At 47.8% G+C, this 17,787-nt stretch overlaps 1 pseudogene; it reads left to right on the top strand.

The window, feature by feature from the left end:
• Positions 1-13,767, top strand: part of LOC135513362 (ryanodine receptor 2-like) — a 358,078-nt pseudogene extending 344,311 nt beyond the window's left edge.
• The last annotated feature ends 4,020 nt before the right edge of the window (positions 13,768-17,787 follow it).

Raw genomic sequence — 17,787 nt, 5'->3', positions numbered from 1 at the left:
ACAGGTCGTCATATCCCCACAACGCTGAAACAGAGACTAGTTAAACAGGTCCTCATATTCCCACAACACTGAAACAGAGACTAGTTAAACAGGTCCTCATATTCCCACAGTGCTGAAACAGAGACAATCCTAGTTTAACAGTTAGTCATGGCCTCTCAAGTGTCTCAGTGGTCTAAGGCACTGGAGTCCCATAGGGCGGCGCACAATTTTCCCAGCGTCGGCTGGGTTAGGGGAGGGTTTGGCCCAGCATCGTCCGGGTTAGGGGAGGGTTTGGCTCAGCGTCGTCCGGGTTTGGGGAGGGTTTGGCCCAACGTCGTCCGGGCTAGGGGAGGGTTTGGCTCAGCGTCGTCCGGGTCAGGGGAGGGTTTGGCCCAGCGTCGTCCGGGTTAGGCGAGGGTTTGGCTCAGCGTCGTCCGGGTCAGGGGAGGGTTTGGCCCAGCGCCGTCCGGTTTAGGGGAGGTTTTGGCCCAGCGTCGTCCGGGTTAGGGGAGGGTTTGGCTCAACGTCGTCCGGGTTAGGGGAGTGTTTGGCTGGGGGACTTTACTTGGCTCATCGCGTTCTAGCGACACCTTGTGGCGGACCGTGCACCTGCAAGCTGACCCCGGTCGTCAGTTGAACAGTGTTTCCTCTGACACATTGATCCCGCTTGCTTCCGGATTAAGCGGGCAGTGTGTTAAGAGGCAGCGCGGCTTGGCGGGTCATGTTTCGGGCAGGACTCACAACTCGACCTTCGACATCTCCCGAGCCTGGCAAGACAGGGAGCCTGGCTGATATGGTGGCTGATCTCTCTGAGGGTCGTCTGAGGACAACAACAACAAACAGTGTCTCTGATGAGGATCAACAGCTCGTCCTCGGAAGAACACTGGAGGAACTAAGTTCAGATGTTACTAACAGCTAAAGGGGAGATCATATTATGGGATATTCAGGATTACTGTTACAGGGCACTAGTATCCTCAAGACACTGTTAGCCCATGGCTAAACAGGAGAGAGGGAGTCAGGACAATGATAGCCTGCAGGACCAATCTGCATGCTGAATAGTGTGTATGAATTTGTGTGCATCCCAAATAACACCCTATTCCCTTTATAGTGCACTACTTTCAACCAGAGCCCTATAGGCCATAATCAAAAGTAGTGCACTACATAGGGATGAGGGTGCCATTTGGGAAAGCATCCATGGACACAAGGGCTGGATGACTCCTAGTCGTAGGGAGGAGAGGTAAAGCAGAAATGATTGATTGTATTGTCAGCTGAAGGGCTCTTGACTGGTTATGTTAAAATCATAACTGGTATCAGACACCAGGACTTCTCTAACCTCTCAGACCTTTCCCTATTTAGTTGTATCTCTGAACTATCTCACCTGATTGACCTATTGAATGGGGCTTGATGATTAGTGGACCAGTTGAATCAGGTGAGCTGGCTGTGGAATAGTTAAATACATGGAACTGTTGGGGACCTGAGGAGACGTTGGAGAACGTCTGGGAACCTGAGGAAAGGTTGTAGAACGTCTAGGGACCCGAGGAGACGTTGGAGAACGTCTGGGAACCTGAGGAAAGGTTGTAGAACGTCTAGGGACCAGAGGAGAGGTTGAGGAACGTCTGGGGGTCCTGAGGAGAGGTTGGAGAACGTCTGGGGACCTGAGGAGAGGTTGGAGAACGTCTGGGGACCTGAGGAGAGGTTGTAGAACGTCTGGGGACCTGAGGAGAGGTTGTAGAACGTCTGGGGACCTGAGGAGAGGTTGGAGAACGTCTGGGGACCTGAGGAGAGGTTGTAGAACGTCTGGGGACCTGAGGAGAGGTTGGAGAACGTCTGGGAACCTGAGGAAAGGTTGAAGAACGTCTGGGAACCTGAGGAGAACGTCTGGGAACCTGAGGAGAGGTTGGAGAACGTCTGGGAACCTGAGGAAAGGTTGAAGAACGTCTGGGAACCTGAGGAGAGGTTGGAGAACGTCTGGGAACCTGAGGAGAGGTTGGAGAACATCTGGGAACCTGAGGAGAACGTCTGGGGACCTGAGGAAAGGTTGGAGAACGTCTGGGAACCTGAGGAGAGGTTGGAGAACGTCTGGAGGTCCTGAGGGGAGGTTGGAGAACATTTGGAGGTCCTGAGGAGAGGTTGGAGAACGTCTAGGGATCAGAGGAGAGGTTGGAGAATGTCTAGGGATCAGAGGAGACGTTGGAGAACGTCTGGAGGTCCTGAGGAGAGGTTGGAGAACGTCTGGCGTCTTGAGGAGAGGTTAGAGAACGTCTAGGGACCCGAGGAGAGGTTGAAGAACGTCTAGGGACCGGAGGAGAGGTTGGACAAAGTCTAGAGACCAAAGGAGACGTTGGAGAACATCTGGGGACCAGAGGAGAGGTTGGAGAACATCTTGGGACCTGAGAAGACGTTGGAGAACATCTGGAGGTCCCGATGAGAGGTTGGAGAACGTCTAGGGACCTGAGGAGAGGTTGGAGAACGTGTAGGGACCAGAGGAGAGGTTGAGGAACATCTTGGGACCTGAGAAGACGTTGGAGAACATCTGGAGGTCCCGATGAGAGGTTGGAGAACGTCTAGGGACCTGAGGAGAGGTTGGAGAACGTCTAGGGACCTGAGGAGAGGTTGGAGAACGTCTAGGGACCTGAGGAGACGTTGGAGAACGTCTGGGGGTCCTGAGGAGAGGTTGGAGAACGTCTGGGGACCTGAGGAGACGTTGGAGAACGTCTAGGGACCCGAGGAGACGTTGGAGAACGTCTGGAGGTCCTGAGGAGACGTTGGAGAACGTCTAGGGATCAGAGGAGACATTGGAGAACCACTGTCTTATACAGTCTGATGCTCTTGATCTGTGTCTTCCCTCATTGTATAATTTGGTCATAGACTTAAACACTGGTGTTGGAAAATGAGATGAATCTGAGCCGTGTTGCCCCTGTGTTGAGAGACATGTAGAAAGATGAGGTTGGATGGCAGCATCACACTGGCAGCATCACATACAGACTTGTCTTTCTCTTGCAGACCAAATGCTTCATCTGCGGAATAGGAAACGACTACTTTGACACAGTACCTCACGGCTTCGAAACTCACACCCTGCAGGAGCACAACTTGGCCAACTATCTGTGAGTAGAGACATACGTCCACCCTGTCATCTCCAGTCAGTGTCCAGAGACATATGTCCCCCCTGTCATCTCCAATCAGTGTCCAGAGTCTGTCAGAGGGGACAGGGTTATGAGGTTTGGTTTACTACTGTCTCCTCCTCCCCCTTCACCCTCTCTTTAATGTTGTGTTGTTGGTTCTGCAGAACCACTAGAGTGAAAAGGAGTGGGGAGAGGGGGCAGAACCGCTAGAGTGAAAAGGATTGGGGAGAGGGGACAGAACCGCTAGAGTGAAAAGGAGTGGGGAGAGGGGACAGAACCGCTAGAGTGAAAAGGAGAGGGGAGAGGGGGCAGAACCGCTAGAGTGAAAAGGAGAGGGGAGAGGAGGCAGAACCGCTAGAGTGAAAAGGAGTGGGGAGAGGGGACAGAACCGCTAGAGTGAAAAGGAGTGGGGAGAGGGGACAGAACCGCTAGAGTGAAAAGGAGTGGGGAGAGGGGACAGAACCGCTAGAGTGAAAAGGAGTGGGGAGAGGGGACAGAACCGCTAGAGTGAAAAGGAGAGGGGAGAGGGGACAGAACCGCTAGAGTGAAAAGGAGAGGGGAGAGGGGACAGAACCACTAGAGTGAAAAGGAGTGGGGAGAGGGGGCAGAACCGCTAGACTGAAAAGGAGTGGGGAGAGGGGGCAGAACCACTAGAGTGGGGAGAGGGGAGAGGGGACAGAACCACTAGAGTGAAAAGGAGAGGGGAGAGGGGGCAGAACCGCTAGAGTGAAAAGGAGTGGGGAGAGGGGACAGAACCGCTAGAGTGAAAAGGAGAGGGGAGAGGGGACAGAACCGCTAGAGTGAAAAGGAGAGGGGAGAGGAGGCAGAACCGCTAGAGTGAAAAGGAGTGGGGAGATGGGGCAGAACCACTAGAGTGAAAAGGAGAGGGGAGAGGGGGCAGAGCCGCTAGAGTGAAAAGGAGAGGGGAGAGGGGGCAGAACCGCTAGAGTGAAAAGGAGTGGGGAGAGGGGGCAGAACCGCTAGAGTGAAAAGGAGTGGGGAGAGGGGGCAGAACCGCTAGAGTGGAAAGGAGTGGGGAGAGGGGACAGAACCGCTAGAGTGAAAAGGAGTGGGGAGAGGGGACAGAACCGCTAGAGTGAAAAGGAGTGGGGAGAGGGGACAGAACCGCTAGAGTGAAAAGGAGTGGGGAGAGGGGACAGAACCGCTAGAGTGAAAAGGAGAGGGGAGAGGGGACAGAACCGCTAGAGTGAAAAGGAGAGGGGAGAGGGGACAGAACCACTAGAGTGAAAAGGAGTGGGGAGAGGGGGCAGAACCGCTAGACTGAAAAGGAGTGGGGAGAGGGGGCAGAACCACTAGAGTGGGGAGAGGGGAGAGGGGACAGAACCACTAGAGTGAAAAGGAGAGGGGAGAGGGGGCAGAACCGCTAGAGTGAAAAGGAGTGGGGAGAGGGGGCAGAACCGCTAGAGTGAAAAGGAGAGGGAGAGGGGACAGAACCGCTAGAGTGAAAAGGAGAGGGGAGGGGACAGAACCGCTAGAGTGAAAAGGAGAGGGGAGAGGAGGCAGAACCGCTAGAGTGAAAAGGAGTGGGGAGATGGGGCAGAACCACTAGAGTGAAAAGGAGAGGGGAGAGGGGGCAGAGCCGCTAGAGTGAAAAGGAGAGGGGAGAGGGGGCAGAACCGCTAGAGTGAAAAGGAGTGGGGAGAGGGGACAGAACCGCTAGAGTGAAAAGGAGAGGGGAGAGGGGACAGAACCGCTAGAGTGAAAAGGAGTGGGGAGAGGGGACAGAACCACTAGAGTGAAAAGGAGTGGGGAGAGGGGGCAGAACCGCTAGAGTGAAAAGGAGTGGGGAGAGGGGGCAGAACCACTAGAGTGGGGAGAGGGGAGAGGGGACAGAACCACTAGAGTGAAAAGGAGAGGGGAGAGGGGGCAGAACCGCTAGAGTGAAAAGGAGTGGGGAGAGGGGACAGAACCGCTAGAGTGAAAAGGAGAGGGGAGAGGGGACAGAACCGCTAGAGTGAAAAGGAGTGGGGAGAGGGGGCAGAACCGCTAGAGTGAAAAGGAGTGGGGAGAGGGGACAGAACCGCTAGAGTGAAAAGGAGAGGGGAGAGGGGACAGAACCGCTAGAGTGAAAAGGAGTGGGGAGAGGGGACAGAACCGCTAGAGTGAAAAGGAGAGGGGAGAGGGGACAGAACCGCTAGAGTGAAAAGGAGTGGGGAGAGGGGGCAGATCCGCTAGAGTGAAAAGGAGAGGGGAGAGGGGACAGAACCGCTAGAGTGAAAAGGAGTGGGGAGAGGGGACAGAACCGCTAGAGTGAAAAGGAGAGGGGAGGGGACAGAACCGCTAGAGTGAAAAGGAGAGGGGAGAGGGTACAGAACCGCTAGAGTGAAAAGGAGTTGGGAGAGGGGACAGAACCGCTAGAGTGAAAAGGAGAGGGGAGAGGGGACAGAACCGCTAGAGTGAAAAGGAGAGGGAGAGGGGACAGAACCGCTAGAGTGAAAAGGAGTGGGGAGAGGGGACAGAACCGCTAGAGTGAAAAGGAGAGGGAGAGGGGACAGAACCGCTAGAGTGAAAAGGAGAGGGGAGAGGGGACAGAACCGCTAGAGTGAAAAGGAGTGGGGAGAGGGGGCAGAACCGCTAGAGTGAAAAGGAGTGGGGAGAGGGGACAGAACCGCTAGAGTGAAAAGGAGAGGGGAGAGGGGACAGAACCGCTAGAGTGAAAAGGAGTGGGGAGAGGGGACAGAACCGCTAGAGTGAAAAGGAGAGGGGAGAGGGGACAGAACCGCTAGAGTGAAAAGGAGTGGGGAGAGGGGACAGAACCGCTAGAGTGAAAAGGAGAGGGAGAGGGGACAGAACCGCTAGAGTGAAAAGGAGTGGGGAGAGGGGACAGAACCGCTAGAGTGAAAAGGAGAGGGGAGAGGGGACAGAACCGCTAGAGTGAAAAGGAGAGGGGAGAGGGGACAGAACCGCTAGAGTGAAAAGGAGTGGGGAGAGGGGGCAGAACCGCTAGAGTGAAAAGGAGTGGGGAGAGGGGACAGAACCGCTAGAGTGAAAAGGAGAGGGGAGAGGGGACAGAACCGCTAGAGTGAAAAGGAGTGGGGAGAGGGGACAGAACCGCTAGAGTGAAAAGGAGAGGGGAGAGGGGACAGAACCGCTAGAGTGAAAAGGAGTGGGGAGAGGGGGCAGAACCGCTAGAGTGAAAAGGAGTGGGGAGAGGGGACAGAACCGCTAGAGTGAAAAGGAGAGGGGAGAGGGGACAGAACCGCTAGAGTGAAAAGGAGGGGAGAGGGGACAGAACCGCTAGAGTGAAAAGGAGAGGGGAGAGGGGGCAGAACCGCTAGAGTGAAAAGGAGAGGGGAGATGGGGCAGAACCACTAGAGTGGGGAGAGGGGAGAGGGTACAGAACCGCTAGAGTGAACAGGAGTTGGGAGAGGGGGCATAACCGCTAGAGTGGGGAGAGGGGAGAGGGGACAGAACCGCTAGAGTGAAAAGGAGTGGGGAGAGGGGAGAGAAACGCTAGAGTGAAAAGGAGAGGGGAGAGGGGACAGAACCGCTAGAGTGAAAAGGAGAGGGGAGAGGAGGCAGAACCGCTAGAGTGAAAAGGAGTGGGGAGATGGGGCAGAACCACTAGAGTGAAAAGGAGAGGGGAGAGGGGGCAGAACCGCTAGAGTGAAAAGGAGAGGGGAGAGGGGGCAGAACCGCTAGAGTGAAAAGGAGTGGGGAGAGGGGGCAGAACCGCTAGAGTGAAAAGGAGTGGGGAGAGGGGACAGAACCGCTAGAGTGAAAAGGAGTGGGGAGAAGGGGCAGAACCGCTAGAGTGAAAAGGAGTGGGGAGAGGGGACAGAACCGCTAGAGTGAAAAGGAGTGGGGAGAGGGGGCAGAACCACTAGAGTGAAAAGGAGAGGGGAGAGGGGACAGAACGGCTAGAGTGGGGAGTGGGGACATCCCTGTTTTGTCCCCTTTTCTAAAGTCTTTCCTGGTACATAACAGCGTGTCTCTACGTTGCATTAGGAGTCTATTGATCACGTAGTGATGCAGAGAGATGATCAGGAAGTAGAGGGAATTAAACCAACTGATTTCCTGCTCTATGCTGCTCCACATTCTGTTAAAACCTGTTATGGCGAGGCGTTCCCTCTGGGGAACTCCCCCACCCATTCAGCTGTAAAGGGAATTAAACCAACTGATTTCCTGCTCTATGCTGCTCCACATTCTGTTAAAACCTGTTATGGCGAGGCGTTCCCTCTGGGGAACTCCCCCACCCATTCAGCTGTAAAGGGAATTAAACCAACTGATTTCCTGCTCTATGCTGCTCCACATTCTGTTAAAACCTGTTATGGCGAGGCGTTCCCTCTGGGGAACTCCCCCACCCATTCAGCTGTAAAGGGAATTAAACCAACTGATTTCCTGCTCTATGCTGCTTCACATTCTGTTAAAGGGGCAATCAGCGGTTGAAATCATAACCAAAGTGTTTTCCCCGCCTACGTTTTGGTATAAAGATGAGGGATTTGGCTGGAGAAATGGAACATCTCTCCAATTCCCTGACAGAGCTCTGGATGATGATGGAGGACTGACCATCCCATGAGATCTTAAGGATGGTTTATCCATGTTTTAGAGGCTGTACTGGGTTGGCGACGTTGTTGCCAAACACTGGACTAACAAAAGCTTCTATTTGGGGTTTGTGATGCGATAGGAAAGTTTAAACGATCTGTCAGTTGTCTGATTGAAGTGATGTTGACTCTAAATGTCTTCTTGTTGGGTTTGTAATGGGGTGTGAACCTACTGTCTGATTGAAGTGATGTTGACTCTAAATGTCTTCCTGTTGGGTTTGTGATGGGGTGTGAACCTACTGTCTGATTGAAGTGATGTTGACTCTAAATGTCTTCCTGTTTTTCGTCCCTTTTTGCTCTCCAGCTTCTTTGTGATGTATCTCATTAACAAAGATGAGACCGAGCACACAGGCCAGGTAAGAGTCTCAGGTTTACACCTCAAATGGCCCCCTATTCCCTATGTAGTGCACTCCTTTTGACCAGGGCCCATAGGGTTCGTAGGGTTCATAGAGTCCACAGGGCCCATAGGGTCCTAGTCAAATGTAGTGCACTATAAAGGGAATAGGGTGTGATTTTAGGACACAAAATAGACGTTTCCTCCCGTCACTACTCAACAATGGTATTCCTCCCCAGGGGGTTATCTCTGCTCTGCGTCTCAGAGGAGAAAACATCTGTATCGTTTCACCACCAGCATTATGCCCTGTCACTCTCTGAACACACAACAATGGTATTCCTCCCATCCAACCATTTAACCTCCAGGAAAATGACTACAAACCAGAAAGAGAACCATTTAACCTCAGGGAAATGACTACAAACCAGAAAGAGAACCATTTAACCTCAGGGAAATGACTACAAACCAGAAAGAGAACCATTTAACCTCAGGGAAATGACTACAAACCAGAAAGAGAACCATTTAACCTCGAGGAAATGACTACAACACATACGAACCAGAAAGAGAACCATTTAACCTCAGGGTAATGACTACAAACCAGAAAGAGAACCATTTAACCTCAGGAAATGACTACAAACCAGAAAGAGAACCATTTAACCTCAGGGAAATGACTACAAACCAGAAAGAGAACCATTTAACCTCAGGGAAATGACTACAAACCAGAAAGAGAACCATTTAACCTCGAGGAAATGACTACAACACATACGAACCAGAAAGAGAACCATTTAACCTCAGGGTAATGACTACAAACCAGAAAGAGAACCATTTAACCTCAGGGAAATGACTACAAACCAGAAAGAGAACCATTTAACCTCAGGGAAATGACTACAAACCAGAAAGAGAACCATTTAACCTCAGGGAAATGACTACAAACCAGAAAGAGAACCATTTAACCTCAGGGTAATGACTACAAACCAGAAAGAGAACCGTCTGCTAAATGGGATATATATATATATAAATATATATATATATATATATATATATATATATATATATATTTAACCTCAGGGAAATGACTACAAACCAGAAAGAGAACCATTTAACCTCAGGGAAATGACTACAAACCAGAAAGAGAACCATTTAACCTCAGGGAAATGACTACAAACCAGAAAGAGAACCATTTAACCTCAGGGAAATGACTACAAACCAGAAAGAGAACTATTTAACCTCAGGGAGATGACTACAAACCAGAAAGAGAACCATTTAACCTCAGGGAAATGACTACAAACCAGAAAGAGAACCATTTAACCTCAGACTACAAACCAGAAAGAGAACCATTTAACCTCAGGGAGATGACTACAAACCAGAAAGAGAACCATTTAACCTCAGGGAAATGACTACAAACCAGAAAGAGAACCATTTAACCTCAGGGAAATGACTACAAACCAGAAAGAGAACCATTTAACCTCAGGGAAATGACTACAAACCAGAAAGAGAACCATTTAACCTCAGGGAAATGACTACAAACCAGAAAGAGAACCATTTAACCTCAGGGAAATGACTACAAACCAGAAAGAGAACCATTTAACCTCAGGGAAATGACTACAAACCAGAAAGAGAACCATTTAACCTCAGGGAAATGACTACAAACCAGAAAGAGAACCATTTAACCTCAGGGAAATGACTACAAACCAGAAAGAGAACCATTTAACCTCAGGGAAATGACTACAAACCAGAAAGAGAACCATTTAACCTCAGGGAAATGACTACAAACCAGAAAGAGAACCATTTAACCTCAGGGAGATGACTACAAACCAGAAAGAGAACCATTTAACCTCAGGGAAATGACTACAAACCAGAAAGAGAACCATTTAACCTCAGGGAAATGACTACAAACCAGAAAGAGAACCATTTAACCTCAGGGAATGACTACAAACCAGAAAGAGAACCATTTAACCTCAGGGAAATGACTACAAACCAGAAAGAGAACCATTTAACCTCAGGAAATGACTACAAACCAGAAAGAGAACCATTTAACCTCAGGGAAATGACTACAAACCAGAAAGAGAACCATTTAACCTCAGGGAAATGACTACAAACCAGAAAGAGAACCATTTAACCTCAGGGAAATGACTACAAACCAGAAAGAGAACCATTTAACCTCAGGGTAATGACTACAATCCAGAAAGAGAACCGTCTGCTAAATGGGATATATATATATATATATATATATATATATATATATATATATATATATATATATATTTAACCTCCAGGGAAATGACTACAAACCAGAAAGAGAACCATTTAACCTCAGGGAAATGACTACAAACCAGAAAGAGAACCATTTAACCTCAGGGAAATGACTACAAACCAGAAAGAGAACCATTTAACCTCAGGGAAATGACTACAAACCAGAAAGAGAACTATTTAACCTCAGGGAGATGACTACAAACCAGAAAGAGAACCATTTAACCTCAGGGAAATGACTACAAACCAGAAAGAGAACCATTTAACCTCAGGGAGATGACTACAAACCAGAAAGAGAACCATTTAACCTCAGGAAATGACTACAAACCAGAAAGAGAACCATTTAACCTCAGGGAAATGACTACAAACCAGAAAGAGAACCATTTAACCTCAGGGAGATGACTACAAACCAGAAAGAGAACCATTTAACCTCAGGGAAATGACTACAAACCAGAAAGAGAACCATTTAACCTCAGGGAAATGACTACAAACCAGAAAGAGAACCATTTAACCTCAGGGAGATGACTACAAACCAGAAAGAGAACCATTTAACCTCAGGGAAATGACTACAAACCAGAAAGAGAACCATTTAACCTCAGGAAATGACTACAAACCAGAAAGAGAACCATTTTAACCTCAGGGAGATGACTACAAACCAGAAAGAGAACCATTTAACCTCAGGAAATGACTACAAACCAGAAAGAGAACCATTTAACCTCAGGAGATGACTACAAACCAGAAAGAGAACCATTTAACCTCAGGAAATGACTACAAACCAGAAAGAGAACCATTTAACCTCAGGGAAATGACTACAAACCAGAAAGAGAACCATTTAACCTCAGGAAATGACTACAAACCAGAAAGAGAACCATTTAACCTCAGGGAAATGACTACAAACCAGAAAGAGAACCATTTAACCTCAGGGAAATGACTACAAACCAGAAAGAGAACCATTTAACCTCAGGAAATGACTACAAACCAGAAAGAGAACCATTTAACCTCAGGGAAATGACTACAAACCAGAAAGAGAACCATTTAACCTCAGGGAAATGACTACAAACCAGAAAGAGAACCATTTAACCTCAGGGAAATGACTACAAACCAGAAAGAGAACCATTTAACCTCAGGGAAATGACTACAAACCAGAAAGAGAACCATTTAACCTCAGGGAAATGACTACAAACCAGAAATGAACCATTTAACCTCAGGAAATGACTACAAACCAGAAAGAGAACCATTTAACCTCAGGGAAATGACTACAAACCAGAAAGAGAACCATTTAACCTCAGGGAAATGACTACAAACCAGAAAGAGAACCATTTAACCTCAGGGAAATGACTACAAACCAGAAAGAGAACCATTTAACCTCAGGGTAATGACTACAAACCAGAAAGAGAACCATTTAACCTCAAGGAAATGACTACAACACATACGATCCAGAAAGAGAACCATTTAACCTCCAGGGAAATGACTACAACACATACGAACCAGAAAGAGAACCATTTAACCTCAGGGAAATGACTACAAACCAGAAAGAGAACCATTTAACCTCAGGGAAATGACTACAACACATACGAACCAGAAAGAGAACCATTTAACCTCAGTGTAATGACTACAAACCAGAAAGAGAACCATTTAACCTCAGGGAAATGATTACAAACCAGAAAGAGAACCATTTAACCCCAGGGAAATGACTACAAACCAGAAAGAGAACCATTTAACCCCAGGGAAATGACTACAAACCAGAAAGAGAACCATTTAACCTCAGGGTAATGACTACAACACATACGAAGACTCCAAAAATACAAATCTCCAGATCCCGAAGGCCTCATTTGCGCAGGTTATCATGTTCATTGCACCTTAGTGAAGTTACTGTATGTTAGTAGAGAGACCATTGACTTGTGACTGTAGAGGTAATGTAGAGGTAATGTAGAGATTATGTAGAGGTGATGTAGAGGTTATGTAGAGGTTATGTAGAGGCGATGTAGAGGTAATGTAGAGGTTATGTAGAGGTTATGTAGAGGTTATGTAGAGGTAATGTAGAGGTTATGTAGAGGTTATGTAGAGGTTATGTAGAGGTTATGTAGAGGTTATGTAGAGGCAATGTAGAGGCTATGTAGAGGCAATGTAGAGGTAATGTAGAGGTTATGTAGAGGTAATGTAGAGGTTATGTAGAGGTTATGTAGAGGTAATGTAGAGGTAATGTAGAGGTTATGTAGAGGTTATGTAGAGGTTATGTAGAGGTAATGTAGAGGTTATGTAGAGGTTATGTAGAGGTTATGTAGAGGTAATGTAGAGGTAATGTAGAGGTTATGTAGAGGCAATGTATAGGTAATGTAGAGGCAATGTGGGGGTAATGTAGATGTATATTATCCTGGAAGGTGGACATCTAATCACTACTTGTTATATATTAAATCAACTGTCTGATACCCCTCCTTTCCCTCCCTCCCTCCCCCTCCCTCCCTCCCCTCCCTCCCCTCCTCCCCTCCCTCCCCCTCCCTCCCTCCCCTCCCTCCCCCTCCCTCCCTCCCCCTCCCTCCCTCCCTCCCTCCCTCCTCCCTCCCCCTCCCTCCCTCCCTCCCTCCCCCTCCTCCCCTCCCTCCCTCCCTCCCTCCCCTCCCTCCCCCCCCCTCCCCCTCCCCCTCCCCCCCCCATCTCCAGGAGTCGTACGTGTGGAAGATGTACCAGGAGCGGTGTTGGGAATTTTTCCCTGCCGGAGACTGTTTCCGCAAACAATACGAAGACCAGCTCAACTGATTCATGAATCAACTGATCAATTCAACTGACCACTGATCAGCTGATCTTTTGATCCAGATGCAGAGACTCGTCCTTTCTACTGATCAATGTGAAAGGGGCTGTTTCGTCACCTTCCTTCGTCAGCTAGCCCCCCCCCCCCACGCGCTGTTTGGAATGCTTTCCAGACACTGTACATAATAATATAATGACGATGATTACTCAACTGTATAATGTCCTTCCTGGGTGCGTTTGGAGCACAGGGCTGTGTTTGGACTTTGAGGACTTAATGCTTCATCTATACATTTGCTTTTAATAATTCCACATTGATGACAAGCGAACTAAATGATTGGAGGGGAGATGGGGGGGGATGCTGAAGAAAAGGAGGGGAAAAAACAGAGTAAAACCAAACTGCTTTGTGGGATAGCAGTGGAACGTGTTTCTCCAGAGCACATGAATGAAGGCTGTTTTGTTGCTCGTCCTCTACGCCTCAGGAATGACAGGGTGTACAGTACTGTACAGTACATACAGGACATGAAGGCCCAGCGGATGGAGAGGGTGGACCGAGGCGGGACATGATGAGGAAACAGTGCCTTACCAAGCCGGGTCTGAGCAGAGCTATGCAAGATGGAGGAAAGAGGAAGGCATCGGCAACACGTCATGTGGAGACTGACACACGGGGGATGGTGGTTCTGACATGACGATGGGAGGCTGTGTGTGGTGTGTCTCGGAGACAGCGTGGACGGACTGTGTGTGTGTTGGAGATAAGACAAGGAGGAAGGATGATAGAGGGAGGGAGGGAGGGAGGGAGGGAGGGGGGAGGGAGGGAGGGAGGGGGAGAAAGAGAGAGAAGGAGGGAGGGAGGGAGGGAGGGAGGGAGGGAGGAAGGAAAGAAAGAAAGAAAGAAAGAAAGAAAGAAAGAAAGAAAGAAAGAAAGAAAGAAAGAAAGAAAGAAAGAAAGAAAGAAAGAAAGAAAGAAAGAAAGAAAAAGAGAGAAGGAGGGAGGGAGGAAGCGAAAGAGAGAAAGAGGGAGGGTGGGAGGGAGGGAGGGAGGGAGTGAGAGAAAGAGGGAGGGAGGGAGGGAGAAGGATGAGAAAAGGATGAGAGAGAGAGAAGGATGAGAGAGAGAGAAGGATGAGAGAGAGAGAGAAGGATGAGAGAGAGAGAAGGATGAGAGAGAGAGAGAAGGATGAGAGAGAGAAGGATGAGAGAGAGAGAGAAGGATGAGAGAGAGAGAGAGAAGGATGAGAAAGAGAAGGATGAGAGAGAGAGAGAAGGATGAGAGAGAGAAGGATGAGAGAGAGAGAAGGATGAGAGAGAGAGAAGGATGAGAGAGAGAGAAGGAGAATATGGGGTCTTCTTCATATGGAGCTCTGGACACTGTTCTCTCCCCACTTCTTCATTTAGCAGGTTTTTTGGAGGGTGGAGGGCGGGGGGGTACTGCTCTTATGCAATCCAGCAACAGAGTTAACTCTTTATATACAAGTTCTACCAAACATCTCAGAAAAATTCAATATGTTTCATTGCATGTTTATTATGCAAGTTTAATGAAAAGTTTAAGAAATAAAGAGGACGTAAGATTGATCTTTGTCACAACCAAAATGTTTTGTCTAGGTTTAAGATGATTTCCTGAAGACGCATCTCTGTTGTATATATATATCTCTGATGTAAATTACAGACCATCAGCCCAGAATACTCTATAGTATTTATGTGTTGTGGGCTTCAGCGTAAATTACAGACCATCAGCCCAGAATACTCTATAGTATTTATGTGTTGTGGGCTTCGGTGTAAATTACAGACCATCAGCCCAGAATACTCTATAGTATTTATGTGTTGTGGGCTTCGGTGTAAATTACAGACCATCAGCCCAGAATACTGATTAAATAATACTGGGTCATCTGCTTCTTTCATCCTCACCTGTGTTTTATTAATCAGGTAACGACCCATAGTGCTTTGGGCCAAAAGTAGTGCACTATACAGGGCTTAGTGTTACATTTGGGAAACAGACTCATTCTGATTGAAGCTGAAGCAATACTCATTCAGGGACTCATGGAATATAATTATGTTAAGTTACAACAACAACATACAAGCCTGCTCCATTTTGTTTCACATATTTATGTTAAGTGACAACAACAACATACAAGCCTGCTCCATTTTGTTTCACATATTTATGTTAAGTGACAACAACAACATACAAGCCTGCTCCATTTTGTTTCACATATTTATGTTAAGTGACAACAACAACATACAAGCCTGCTCCATTTTGTTTCACATATTTATGTTAAGTGACAACAACAACATACAAGCCTGCTCCATTTTGTTTCACATATTTATGTTAAGTGACAACAACAACAAAAAAAGCCTGCTCCATTTTGTTTCACATCAATATGCCAATAAAGTTATTTGTAAATAAAGTTAAGTACTTAAATAAACTGAAGTGGTTTGGCCTAGTTCGTAACCACTAGCAGCTGTTAACGGGGAGAAGGCTTCAGTATGTCCACCAGCCGTGAGATATTCTCTGTTAGATTATAACAATAATGGATTTAAAATGACGCTCATCCATCAAACCATCGCCTCCTTTCATTCCCATGTCATTTACAACAAACATATATATATATATATATCTCTTTCTTACTTGTTATACAGAATAATGTGAAACCATTGCAATAACAGATCACGGACAACTACTTACTTAAGAAGTGGGTCCCGATATTTGACTCTTGTAATGAATATTGATTACCGAGCTCCTGGTAAATACCATGACGAATACCCTGTCACCATAATACTGTACCGTGTAGAGTTGTGAGTTCCTGTGTGTGACCTGCTGTACAAGAGGAAGCTAAGATATAAATGGAGCTGCATGATTTTGTCAAATAAATTATTATTTATTGATGCGTGGAGAGGAGAATATTCTTGCCGTGCCAGTGAGTGGCTTAGCTCAGCTAGTTCAGCCTCTAAAAACCGAAAGTCAACCAGAGACCCTTTATCAGTTCATCTCTGGGGGGGCCACAGACCCTTTATCTCTGGGGGGGGCTAGAGACCCTTTATCTATGGGGGCCAGAGACTCCTTATCTCTGGGGGGGCCAGAGACCCTTTATCTATGGTTTGGGGGGCTAGAGACCCTTTATCTATGGGGGTGCCAGAGACGCTTTATCTCTGGTTTGGGGGGGGGCTAGAGACCCTTTATCTATGGGGGCCAGAGACCCTTTATCTCTGGGGGGGCTAGAGACCCTTTATCAGTTCATCTCTGGGGGGGCAGAGACCCTTTATCTCTGGGGGGGCCAGAGACTCTTTATCTATGCGGTGGGCCAGAGACACTTTATCTCTGTGGCGCCAAAGACCCTTTATCTCGGGGGGGCCAGAGACTCTATATCTCTGGGGGGGGCCAGAGACCCTTTATCTCTGGGGGGGGGCAGAGACCCTTTATCTCTCGGGGGGGGGGCAGAGACTCTTTATCTCTGGGGGGGGGGGGGCAGAGACCCTTTATCTCTGGGGGGGGGGGGCAGAGACCCTTTATCTCTGAGGAGAAGATGAGAGGGTGGGGTGGAGAGGACACAATGAGCGTCCCAACCAGCCACAGGCAGAACTGACAACATATAGTCAATTAGTAGTGCTAACAGGTGGAGTTGAGCAGTAGAAATGTCCATCCCATTTGAAGATGTTCGTCCACATGGAAAAGAAGAGCTGAAAGGCCTGAACGCCAGTCTGGGTCCTGAAGGTGAGTGTTAGATGGGAGAGCCAGAAGGCACAGCAGTATTACAGGAGACATCACTATATCAGTCTGGGTCCTGAAGGTGAGTGTTAGATGGGAGAGCCAGAAGGCACAGCAGTATTACAGGAGACATCACTATATCAGTCTGTTGTCCTGAAGGTGAGTGTTAGATGGGAGAGCCAGAAGGCACAGCAGTATTACAGGAGACATCACTATATCAGTCTGTTCTAGTATCTTATCTTCTGTGCTGTAAGTAATTTGCCAAAATGCCACTTGTTCCCTATATGGATATATATATACTCATGTTCAATGGGGTCCATAGCACTACAATAGGGAATAGGGTGCCATTGGGGACTAATCGAAGATTAATGAGACTATAGCTGATGACCTGAAGCTTGTAAGATTAAACAGCATCATAACAAATGTCCACAATTTGAAAGACATGGCAAATAGAAAACAAACCGAAAAGACATCAGTAATAGATGGGAGAGGGTAGAGGAAGGACATCAGTAACAGATGGTTGGGGGTAGAGGAAGGACATCAGTAATAGATGGGAGAGGTTGAGGGTAGAGGAAGGACATCAGTAATAGATGGTTGAGGGTAAAGGAAGGACATCAGTAATAGATGGTTGAGGGTAGAGGAAGGACATCAGTAATAGATGGTTGAGGGTAAAGGAAGGACATCAGTAATAGATGGTTGAGGGTAAAGGAAGGACATCAGTAATAGATGGTTGAGGGTAGAGGAAGGACATCAGTAATAGATGGGAGAGGTTGAGGCTCGAGGAAGGACATCAGTAATAGATGGGAGAGGTTGAGGGTAAAGGAAGGACATCAGTAATAGATGGTTGAGGGTAGAGGAAGGACATCAGTAATAGATGGTTGAGGGTAAAGGAAGGACATCAGTAATAGATGGGAGAGGGTAGAGGAAGGACATCAGTAATAGATGGGAGAGGGTAGAGGAAGGACATCAGTAATAGATGGTTGAGGGTAAAGGAAGGACATCAGTAATAGATGGTTGAGGGTAGAGGAAGGACATCAGTAATAGATGGTTGAGGGTAGAGGAAGGACATCAGTAATAGATGGTTGAGGGTAAAGG

The sequence above is a fragment of the Oncorhynchus masou genome, chromosome 24, assembly GCF_036934945.1.
Source record: "Oncorhynchus masou masou isolate Uvic2021 chromosome 24, UVic_Omas_1.1, whole genome shotgun sequence".
In the NCBI taxonomy this organism is placed as follows: Eukaryota; Metazoa; Chordata; class Actinopteri; order Salmoniformes; family Salmonidae; genus Oncorhynchus; species Oncorhynchus masou.
This window is presented reverse-complemented; position numbering and strand designations above follow the sequence as displayed.